The following is a 12344-nucleotide window of genomic DNA, read 5'->3' on the forward strand; positions in this document are numbered from 1 at the left end:
CAAGTTAAAAATGTAAAACTGACACATGATAAGTCCAATGTTTTAACTCTTCCGTCAGAGAACCTTTAAAATAACTGTCTGCTATCTTGGCAGGGACAAATATGTTTAGAATTCACATATCCATTCCCCAATTCTGCTTATGTTCTTGTGGGTGATAAAGATCACAAATGTATGGGAATAAAAGATCAATATATAATGTTTAACAGTTTATTTATAATATAAATTTTACATTTCTCAGATGCATATTAATTTTGAAAATATCATACAGTAGAAAGTAGATTGAGTGAGATATAAATAGACAGCTTTGTAAATGGAAGCACATCCTTCTTTATTTTGTTTATGATTGACTAGAACATAGAACAGACAGTACAGCTCGGAACAGGCCATTTAGTCTACAATGTCTGTGCAAAACTGTGCCAACTAACCTGTTCTGCCTGCATGTGATCCATGCATTTCTACTCCCTGCATATACATGTGCCTATGCAAAAGCTTCTTAAATGCCTCTACCATCACTGCTGGCAGGCCATTCCAGGAAACAGTCCAGGTTCTGACTGTCTACCTATTTTTGTTTTTCATGATTTTCAGGTCAGGTCAGGTCAGGTCTCTCCTTAGGCTCCAGTGTTACAGAGAAGACAATCCAAGTTTGTCAGGCCACTCCTTAAAGCTAATGCCCTCTAATTCAGGCAGCATTCCAGTAAACCTCATCTGTATCCTCTCCAATGCCTCCACATCTGTTGTGTAATGGAGCGACCACAACTGCACCCAAAACTCCTAATGCAGCTTAACCAATGTCCTATACAGCTGCAACGTGACTCCCTGAGTCACACTTAATGCCCCAATCAATGAAGGCAAGCATACCATAAACCCTCTTTACGACTGTGTCTATTTGTGTCATAGAAACATAGAAAATAGGTGCAGGAGTAGGCCATTCGGCCCTTCGAGCCACTACTGTTGAGATATTGTTGAGGCTAGAGCTTTTGCTACATCCATTGCACTCAGAGGTTTCATTATATCTCTTGGAGTGAATTAAGATTGCTGAAGACTGGTGTCTGTGATTCCAAGAATTCCAGAAGGAGGTCAAGGTGCATCATCCAGTTATCATCCCTCACAGGAGATGTTCCCAAATGCTTCAGTCCTCATTGATGGTCTGCATCTTCATTGAGAACAATCATGGTTTGTTCTCCTTCGATGAGGATTTTATTTCACCATAATTGGATGTGGAGGATGCATTTATCATTGTTGAAAACATTAGTGACGCAGTGGTGCTGGTTTCCAACGGGAACGGTGACAGACGGACCACACATCTCTGTCCTCCAGTTCCTGCGGACTTCCGCCGCTGGAAGTACAGGATTTTGGTGTGCATGCTTTATCATCATTCCTTACAATGCTATGTACCACAGTGATCGCAACTTCTACTGAAGTGTGGATGGCTGTTGGCTCGCTAGAAGCTCATCCGCCCTTTGACAAGTCTTGTTTTTGGTCCTGCTGGGGGCCCACAGCCCCCTCCTCACCTGGCAACGTGAGGGTTCTAATGTTACTTCCTCTGTTTTACAAATAATGGGGAGCTGGCACAGAAAATGAGTTGAGGCCAGCATAGATTAGCCGTAATCATATTGGACTGCGGAGCAGGCTTAATGAGCCTCGAGGCCTATTCCTGCTGCTACTTTTTCTTTATCTTCTGAGTATGCAGTCCTGTGCTACAGCTTTGCAAGACTGTATACACAAGAAAATAGGAGCGGGAGGCCACCTGACCCTGGAATTTTAAGAATTTGAGGTGAAACATTGTGAAGACTGTGAAATGGGCATGACTTCCAATTCAATCATAAACAGATGCAACTATAGCAGGCATTTGGAGAAGACTAGATGAAGTTAGTCTTCCTGGTTCTTGTTACCTCAACACTTGAGTCAGGTCCAGCCCCATAGTGGTCCTTGAATATATCACTTTTTTAGTCTTTCTTTCACCCAAATGCTCTCTTCACCGTGTTCTCCAAGTGATGCTCAATGTAGACAAATACCATTTGATCGTCTATGGGAGTGAGGTAGAAATGGTAATTAACTTCAGGTTTTCTGGGTCCTATATGGTCTGATGTCATGGGACCCACAATGGTTTCAAAGGTCTTTTATTGTCACACGTACCAATTAAGGTAAAAGTGATGTGTGAATTACCAAACAGTCAATACAGAAAAAAAAGCGACCAGACACACAATTACATAAAAGTTAACGTAAACATCCACCACAGCAGATTCCCCACATTCCTCACTGTGATGGAAGACAAAAAGTCAAATTTTCTTCCTCTTTATTCTCCTACGGTGGGGGCAGTCGAACCATCTGTCGGTGCGGTCCAAGCCTCCGCAGCCGGAGATCAAAGCTCCCGCAGCCAACGGTCGAAGCCCCCGCGTCGGGGCGATCGAACCTCTTGCGTCGGGGCGTTCGAAGATCCCGCGTCAGGGTGATCAAACCTCCTGCGTCGGGGTGGTCGAATCTCCTGTGGGTTGGAGTTCCCGAAGTCGGTCTCTGAACAGAGACCGCGAGCTCCATTATGTTAAGTCCATGGGCACCCACGATTGGAGCTCCAAGGTCGATCCCTAGCAAAGGGATCACGGACTCTGCGATGATAAAGTCCTGTAGGCACCCATGGTGGAGCTCTCAAAAGTCGGTATCCAGCAAAGGCCGGCAACTCCTCGATGTTAGGCTGCAGTGTGGACAGAGATACGATATGGGGAAAAATTGCATCTCCGTCGAGATTAGATTAGAAAACATTTCCCTGAACCTCCCCCACCCACCCACCCACCCACATAAAACAAGCTAAAGAACACTAAAAACATACTTTAACACTTACTATTTAAAGACAAAGAAGGAATGGACAGACAGACTGTTGGCGAGGCAGCCATTGCTGGAGATTTTGCTGAATATGCCCTGGAGCATTTCCGTCTAAGTGTATATGACAGGGCCACTAACTCTGGAGGGTTTGCCTTGCCAGTGTGACAGGATATTGGCAGGATTAGTTTGGAATTGTTGAAGACTGGCTGAAACATAGGCCATTTCTGTAAGTGTAAGCTAGTGCTTACCTCTGCCCCGAAATTGGTTCTCCCAATATAGGTATCTCTCTATGTGATTGTGAGGAGAACTTTTAAGAATTGACTGAATTTAAGCTAGATTAGCAGTATGTTGGGATCCAATGCTGGACTGAGGCAGGTGAGAGGCTAAAAGTTGGTATGGAAGATGATGAAAGAATGTTCAGTAGACAGGATAGAGAGGAGCAAGACAGAGAGCAAGGAAGGACTGTTGAATTGAATTGCATTCAATTATGGAAACCTGGCTGTTTTATGTTCCAGGGTACATGTGCTATAGGCGATATAGGGGTGGGGGCCAGAGAGGAAAGAATGTTGCTTTGTTGATTAAGGAGACTGTCAGAGCAGTAGTCCAAGATTACATTACTGATGGTTCACCCTGTGAGGTTATATGGATGGAGCTGAGAAATATAAGGGGGATGATTACATTGGGAGTGTACCATACCAAAGGTCAATGGGAATTTGAGGTATGGATATGCCGTTAAATTACATGCAACTGCAAGACCAATGTTGTTATCATAGCAAAGGATTTTAACTTTGGCAATATATACTGGGACTGGCATGATGCCAAAGGGTCAGATGGGGTGGAATTTGTCAAAGGAAAGTTTTCTCAGGCAGTATGTAGAGGGATGAACAAGAGAGTGGGCAAAGTCTGGTAAACTTTTAGGAAACTTTTAGGAACGTGTCCGTAGGCAAGCCTTTTGGGACTAGCAACCACAGTGCTGGTACTTTTAAAATAGCTTTGGATAAAGAGAGGATGGACCCACAGATTAAAATATGGAATAGGGTCAAGGCATCTTTGATAGTATTAGACAGGAACTTGCTAAAGCTGACTGGAGTAGGTTGTTTGTGGGCTATGGAACAACTGGATGCTTTTAAAAGAGTGATGTAAAGAGTTCAGGGCATGCATGTTTTGATTAGAGTGAAGGGGAATGCAAGCGGAAGAAAGGAAATGGATGACGAGAAAAAATGGAACTCTGGTCAGAATAAAAGAAGGCTTGGGACAAATACAAGCAGGAGATCAAGTGTGTCCTTGGAGTAGTTTCAGGAACTGGGGAACATACTTAAGAAGGAATTCATGAGGGCATAAAGGGGGCTGGAAATAGTTGTGACAGATAATATTAAGGGACATTTGAAAAAAAATTCTAAGTACATTAAGAGAAAGAGGATAACTTGAGAGAAAATAGGGGCCCTCAGAAACCAAAGTAGTCACCTCTATATGGAGCCCCAGGAGATGGGCAAGGTCCTAATTGAATATTTCTCCTATGTTTTTACATGGTCTGGGGAACTTGGGGCAGTTAATGGAAATGTCCAGAGGACAGTCTGTATTACAGCTGAGGAGGTACTGGACATCACTGAAGGTGGATAAATCACCTGGACCTGATCAGACATGTCTGAGGACACTGGGAGGCTAGAGAAGGAGTTGCAGGGGTTCTGGCTGAGATATATGAATCATCATTAGGCATGGGTGAGGTGAGGGATGACTGGGATGTGGCTAATATTGTGCCTCTGAAGAGTTGCAAGGAAAAGCCTGGGAATTGTAGACTAGTGAGTCTAACATCTGAGGTAGGCAGATTACTAGAGAGATTTCTGAGGGATAAGATATTTATGCATCTGGATAGACAGGGGCGATTAGTGATAAGGATGAGAAATGAAATGTAAAACTCCGGAGGAAGGGATGTGAGTAGAAGAGGAGGGAGGTTGAAAGAGGAAGAATAAAAGGGTAATTGGTAAGTCAGGGAAGTGAGATAAACATTCGAAGGAGGGGAAAGGAGCAGGGTGACGGGTGATGTGGGAAAAATGGGGGCACATGAAAGGGTAGAGGAGTATGAATATAAATTAGAGAATTTAATTTTCACACTGCTGTGTTGTAAGCTATTCAGGCAGAACAGGAGTGGCCTCACTCTGGCAATGGAGAAGGCCTAGGACAGAAAGGACAGTGTGGGAATGCAAAGAGGAGCTGAAATGGTTAGCAACCGAGAGATCCAGCAAGCCTTAACAGAAAGAGCACAAGGGTTTGGCGAAACTGTCTCCGAATCTACGCATGGTCAGAATGGTGTAAGGGAGGTCATATTGGAAGACCAAATGCAGTAGATGACAATTTGAAGAGGTGCACCTGCAATGCCTTTCCTAAGACTGCTCATGAATGATGTGAAAAGGACTTTGTGGAAGGTGGCATTTCCATCAGCCTTTGTTCCTTGCCATTCTATTTTAGAGGGGTTTTTTTGTTTCGGGGATGCCATTGTTGATAGTTGGGTGATAACTCCAGTGCATTTTTGTTCATGGAACACTGCAGCCAAGGTCCAAAGATGATTGAGGGAGCAGGGGAGGATTTGGCACCTATGCAGTGGGCTACAGTGTTGTGCAGGATATCAAGCTTGAAGGTTGAGTTTTACTTAATAATAATAATGGATGGGATTTATATAGCGCCTTTCTAATACTCAAGGCGCTTTACATCGCATTATTCATTCACTCCTCAGTCACACTCGGTGGTGGTAAGCTACTTCTGTAGCCACAGCTGCCCTGGGGCAGACTGACGGAAGCGTGGCTGCCATTCTGCGCCTACGGCCCCTCCGACCACCACCAATCACTCACACACATTCACACACATTCACACACTTAGCCCTGTAAATAAGTAGCTATATCTTGTAGATGACCGTGAGATTTTGGCGAGTCATTGATGCAACTCTCCCCACTGTTTCTGAGCTACTCTTGTTGTTATAGTATTTATAAATCTTGCCAATCAATAATCAATGATGACTGTCAGGGTGTCATGTTGGGATCTCATCAATCGTAATGCTGCTCTATGTCAATGGAAGATGTCCTTCTGAAGGAACCATTAGCTGGAACTTGTGCAGCACAATTGCTACTCTTCACTCATCAGCTCACACCTCTATGTTTTCCAGGTCTCTCTGCATGCTTGGCAAGGGTTGCTTCACTGTGTGTGTAATGTGCAAATGGAATTAAACATTATGCAGCCATTGTTGAAGACATCCACTTCAAGCCAAAGACTGGAGGAACCATCTGAAAATGATTGGGCCTGAAACACTTCCGTCAAGAATTCTGTCCGGGATTAAAGCAGCATTGAGGTGCATTTACTTCCTGCCAAAATGCGAACTGAGCATTGGTGAGTACATTCCCTCTATTCATGAATCTCCTGAGTATGCCTATCATTCCTCTGCATACCTCAATCATTTCTCACCTTAACCTCCTCTAATAATTTTGTTTCTCTTCAAAGTGAAAAACCTATCCCAAGCAATATTCATGGCGACAGAACAGCAAACAGTTTAAGCTGTCTCACAACCTCACTGCTTTTAATTCTATTCCCTGGCTAAAGTGCTTTTGAAGGACTAATAGGCTAGAAATACCATAATGAATGGTAGGGTGCAATGAAACATTGGCATACGGGTACAAAAATCTTGGGCGGTCACGGTGGCGCAGCGAGACAGTTGCTGCCTAACGGAGTTTTACGTTCTCCCCGTGAACTGCGTGGGTTTTTCTCCTTGATCTTCGGTTTCCCCCCACACTCCAAAGACGTACAGGTTTGTAGGTCAATTGGCTTGGTAAATGTAAGAAATGTCGCAAGGGTGTAGGATAGTGTTAATGTGCGGGGATCGCTGGTTGGCGCGGACCTGTTGGGCTAAAGGGCCTGTATCTCCAAACTAAACTAAACTAAATCCCTGAATGTGACAACACATGCGAAGAAGATATATGTGATTATAGCCCTTTCACCACCTGCACTAAGCAGGGTTAAACTCCATTTGCCATTGTTCTGCTCATTTTATCAACTGATCAATATTATCTTATAGCCTGAGGCTATCTCTTCATTATTAACAACACCAACATTTTATGGACCATTTACAAATGTATTTAACATTCTCCTACATTCATATCAAAATTATTAATTTATATGATAAACCATGAGCATCCCAACACTCTCCTAATAGCACATGACTTGTCACAGACTTCTGATCACAAAAAACCCCACTAACATCACCCTCTCCCTGCCATCACCTAGCCACATCTAAATCCAGTTTGCATTCAATTGGTACCTCAGCTAGGTAGACACAAAATGCTGGAGTAACTCAGTGCGCCAGGCATTACTGTATCTCTGGAGAAAATGGATAGTTGACATTTCGGGTCAGGACCCTTCTTCAGACTTCAGTCTCCTGTCTATTTTCTCCAGCAATGCTGCGTGACCCGCCAAGTTACTCCAGCATTTTATGTCTATCGTTGGTATGAATCAGTTCCTTTTTATTATCTCAGCTAGGTACGCTGGGTCTATACATAGCTTGCCACCTTCTTTCTCTATGAGCCCGACTCCTTCCCTGGTTACTCCTTTGACCTTCATATACTTATAAATAACTTTAGGATTATCCTTAATCATGCCTGCTCGTGATATTTCATGCCCTCTCTGTGCCCTTCCGATCTCCTTTTTTTAAGTATCCTCTTTCTATACCTGAAGTGTCTCCCTTGTTTTCAGTTGCTTACTTGCTTATCGATCTAGCCCTTGACATTCAGGGTTGCCCAGAATTGCTGTCATTTTCTTTCACCTTCAGGTGTACACATTGGCCTGATTTCATGCTAGTTCACAGTTAAATGGTTCGCACTTGTTGACCTACCTGCAAGTAACTGCTCCCAGTTTATTTTTACCAGCTCTAGTCATGAGACTCAAGTCACATTTCCCCTAATTTAAGATCCGATGTTAGATCATTCCTTTCTTATCTTATTCCTTTCCAGATTACCTTGAAACTTATAGAATTATGGTCAATTTGAAATGCTGTCCCTCTGACACTTCAACCATTTGCCTGGCTCCATTCCCTGAGATTTGGTCCAGTGCTACCCCTTCTCCAATGGATCTATCAATGTGCAGGCTTAAAAGTCCTGGATGTTCTTTAAAAATTCTAGCCTCATTGACACTTTAACAACAATTCCCATTAATATCAGGAAAGTTGAAATTTCCTGTTGCTAAATCTCAAATCATCTACATCTCTCTGTGATTTATCTACATGTCTGCTCTTCTCTCAATTTGTTAATTTTGTAATATATTCCCAGCAAAGTAATCCATTCCTTCCATGTTTTTCCTAAATTCTACCGATATCACCTCTTTTGAAGAGTCTCCTTTGATATGCGCGTCATTACTGTAGAGGATTCTATACTTTGGAATATTAAAGTGCCAATCCTACCTTTCCTTAAACCTAGTCCTTATAATAGCAATATTCTATCCCCATCTGCTGATCAATGCTCTCAGTTCATCCACTTTACTCATCAGATTCCTTCCATTGAAACAAATACATTTAGCCTTGCATTCCTCCTATATCCTTAATGCCCATGGTCACTTGGGTCCCGCCAACTGAACTGACTTAGTTTTCTTTGAATATTTGGGTGCACCACCACATTAAACTGTGCATCTGCCCCATTCCTTTGTCAAATTAATTTATACCCTCCAGCACAACACTACCAGACCTTCCTGCATAACCATTTTGGTCCAGGTTCAGATTAACAGAAGTGGATTAAGTTTATCATTTAGGATGAACCAGAGCTAGTTAATGGGAATATGAAGAGAATGAAATGGGTTAGGGTGAAAATTGATATTTATGGTCTGTGTGGGCTGAAGAGCCTGTTTCCCTGCTATACCCCTACAGGATAATGTCTACACAATAGGCAAATATTAGGGATGGCATTAAATCAATTGAATAGATTAATAGATAATTAATTGTCAATAAAGTAATGTCTCCTGATTGATGCACAGTCACCCAAGCACATGCAGTGCATAAAACACACTGCTGACAAACACGGTAGTCTGGGTAGAATCTGTAGAGTGAAATGGACATCAACCGAGTTCATCCAGAAGTTTGATTTTTCTTGCTCCAGATTCCAACAACTGCAATCTCTTTGGTCTTGAATTTACTGTTCAACTGCAACATCTAGGCTTAGTATGCAGAGTTCTCCTGATCCTCCATCATGTTCACACCCAGTCCCTTAACCACAACCACATGTTTTTCGCCAGTACTTACCTTTCCTGCCATCTAGTCCTATCTGGCTTCACATTCTATTTTCACACCATCCAGTTCAGTCCTGGCCAGATCTTTAGGTATTTACACTCCATGTGTACTCCATAGAGCAGTACAAAACAGGAACAGGACCCTCGGCCTAGGATGTCTGTGCAGAACAAGATGCCAAATTAAATAAATCCCTTCCATCTGCACATCCATTTCCTGCATATTTTTATTTTGAGATATAATGTGGAAACAGGCCCTTCGGCCCACCGAGTCCACCGTGACCATCGATGACTTATTCTCAGACGTACTATGTTATCCCACTTTTGCATCCACTTGCGACATACTCAGAGCAATTGACACCAGCCAATTAGCCTACAAACCTGCATGTCTTTGGGATTTGGGAGAAACGGGGCACCTGGAGAAAACTCATAAGGAAAATGCGCAAACTCCACATTGATAGAACCCTAGGTCAGGATCAAATCCAGGTCTCGTTGTCATTGTGCCACCCGCACATATTTATATGCTTATCTAAACGCATCATATTTGCCTCCTTCGCCACCCCTGGCAACATTTTCCAAGCACCCACAACTCTCTGAGTAAAAGAAAACAGCTCCTTTCATCTCCTTTAAACTTTCTTTCTCTCACCTTGGAACTATGCCATCTAGTATTTGATATTTCTATCTTGGGGAACAATTCTGACTGCCTAGCGGATCTAGGTGTCTCATAATTACATAAACTTCTATCAGGACTCCCATCAGCTTCTGGCACTCCAGGGAAAACACTCAAAGTTTATCCAACCACTTCTGAAAGCTAATAACCTCCAATCCAGACACCATCCTGGTAAACCTCTTCTACAATCTCTCTAAAGGCTCCAGCTCCTCCCTATACCGGGGCAACTAGAACTGCACACAGTAATCCAAATGCTGCCTGACCAAAGTTTTATAAAGCTGCAATATGACTTCATGACTCATACGCAATGCCATACACCTTGTTTGCAACTCATTAGGTCATAAGGAATAACAGTAGAATTAGGCCATTTGGCCCATCAAGTCTACTCCGCCATTGAACCATGGCTGATCTATCTCTCCCTCCGAACCCCATTCTCCTACCTTCTCTGATACCTGTTCTAATCAAGAATCTATCTATTTCTGCCTTAAAAATATCCACTAATATTCATATACCGTATCTATCTACTCTATCTACTCATGTTTCTACTTACTGGGAGCTATGGACTTGGATGTCAAGATCCCTCTATACATTACTGTTATTATGAGTCATGCCATACATGTATGCTTTTCCTTTGCATTTGACCACTCAAAGTGCAATACCTCACTTGTCTGCATTCTATATGCCATCTGCCATTTCTCCATCCATATCTGTGACTGATCTATATCCTTCTTTATCCTTTGACAGATTTCTTAATTGTAAGGAACTTTACCATTTTTGTGTCAAATGCAAACTTATTAACCAACCCTTCTACATATATACATAGACATAGATACATAGACAATAGATGCACGAGTCGGCCATTCGGCCCTTCCAGCCAGCACCGCCATTCAATATGATCATGGCTGATCATCCACAATCAGTACCACTTTGGCCCCATAGCAGAAGCGTCCACGTCGCGGGGCTGGAAACTGGAAGTATCCTGAGCTAATTCTGCTACCATCATCATCTATTGCACCAAGTGATGGCTCCCACTGATTGTCGCCAGAAGCTTGCTTCCTTTTCAGGACGGACAATGACAGCGATGTCAACATTTGAAACATGGATGATGGACACGAAAGAAGAAGTACTCCATTCCTGCCCTCTCCCCATGCCCCTTGATTCCGCTAATCCGAAGAGCTTTATTGAACTCTCTTTAGAATGCATCCAGTGAATCGGCCTCCACTGCCTTCTGAGGCAGGGAATTCTGCAAATTCACAACTCTCTGTGCGAAAAAGTTTTTCCTCATCTCAGTTCTAAATGGCCTACCCCTTATTCTTAAACTGTGGCCCTGGTTCTGGACTCCCCCAACATCGGGAATGTTTTTCCTCCATCTAGCGTGTCCAATCCCTTAATAATTTTATATGTTTCTATGAGATCCCACCACAACACTCTGTCTTCTATGAGTGAGCCAGTTCTGAATACACATTACCAAATTACCATGGATCCCATCCATTTTAGGCTTTTAGATCTGCCTGTAATTAAGGACATTGTCATCTGTCTTACCAACATCCACGTGGACAACATCCACTGGCCCATCAATCGTCATTGTCAAATTGTCTCCTCAAAAAAATGCAGGCCGCATAAAGCCATGACTGTCATTAATTATCCCATTCTCTTCCAAATACGAATATATCATATCCCTAAGAATTCTCTCAAATAGCTCCCTTATCTACCAATGGCCTATAATTTCCTGGATTATCGCTATTTCCTCTTTAAGCAGAGACATTGTCTACTCTACAATCCTCTGGGACCTTGCTTGTAATAAGGATTGCTCTCTGAGTAAATATCAAATAATTGAACTCTAATTAATGCTCAACTCGGTTAAAATGACTACTGACAACCGCTCTAAGTTTGAATTTAAAAAGATAAAATGTATTGATTGGAACTTGATCAACCAATTATTTGAATTAGAGACACGGATACTATAAACCGAGCTACTGAGAACAATTTTGTTTATTTGTCTATAACTTTATACAAGTGCTAACACATGTTTCTAAATGAACAGCCTACAGTTCAAAATCTAAAAATATTCCTTGTAAGATAATGTTACACATGCCTCAAAAATGCTGATGATGCACATTTTAGGACCAGTGTAAAGATTAGCAGCTCATATTTACATTTAAGACTGAAATATAACTCCGCATTGACTTGGTGATATCCAGTAACTAAGTAATATAATATTTAAATTTAAATAGCACATGCAAAATATTTCTGTCATTTTGGAAAGCCATGTGCTATGACATGAAAGATCATCACGCATTAGATGAATTTTAATGCCAGTTCTTCCACTGTGCCATAATCAGTATAATGCAATTTCTTGCTGGCTGGATATGGTGGTAAAGTTGTAGCCAGGCCAAGTGGACATGTTTGGATAATTCCTTTGAACTAGACTTGGTGACCACACTGCAAGAAGTGACTGGTATTGATTTCATGCATGGATTTTGTTTATTTCACTGTCCTCCATAGCATTTTCTGCAAAAAATCTATTATGGAATCTGTATTACTAAGGTCGCTCTATGTACTTTGACTTTCATAATAATGGTATGGTTTACCTCGTGTAACT

This window comes from Amblyraja radiata, chromosome 26 (assembly GCF_010909765.2).
Source record: "Amblyraja radiata isolate CabotCenter1 chromosome 26, sAmbRad1.1.pri, whole genome shotgun sequence".
Classification (NCBI taxonomy): Eukaryota; Metazoa; Chordata; class Chondrichthyes; order Rajiformes; family Rajidae; genus Amblyraja; species Amblyraja radiata.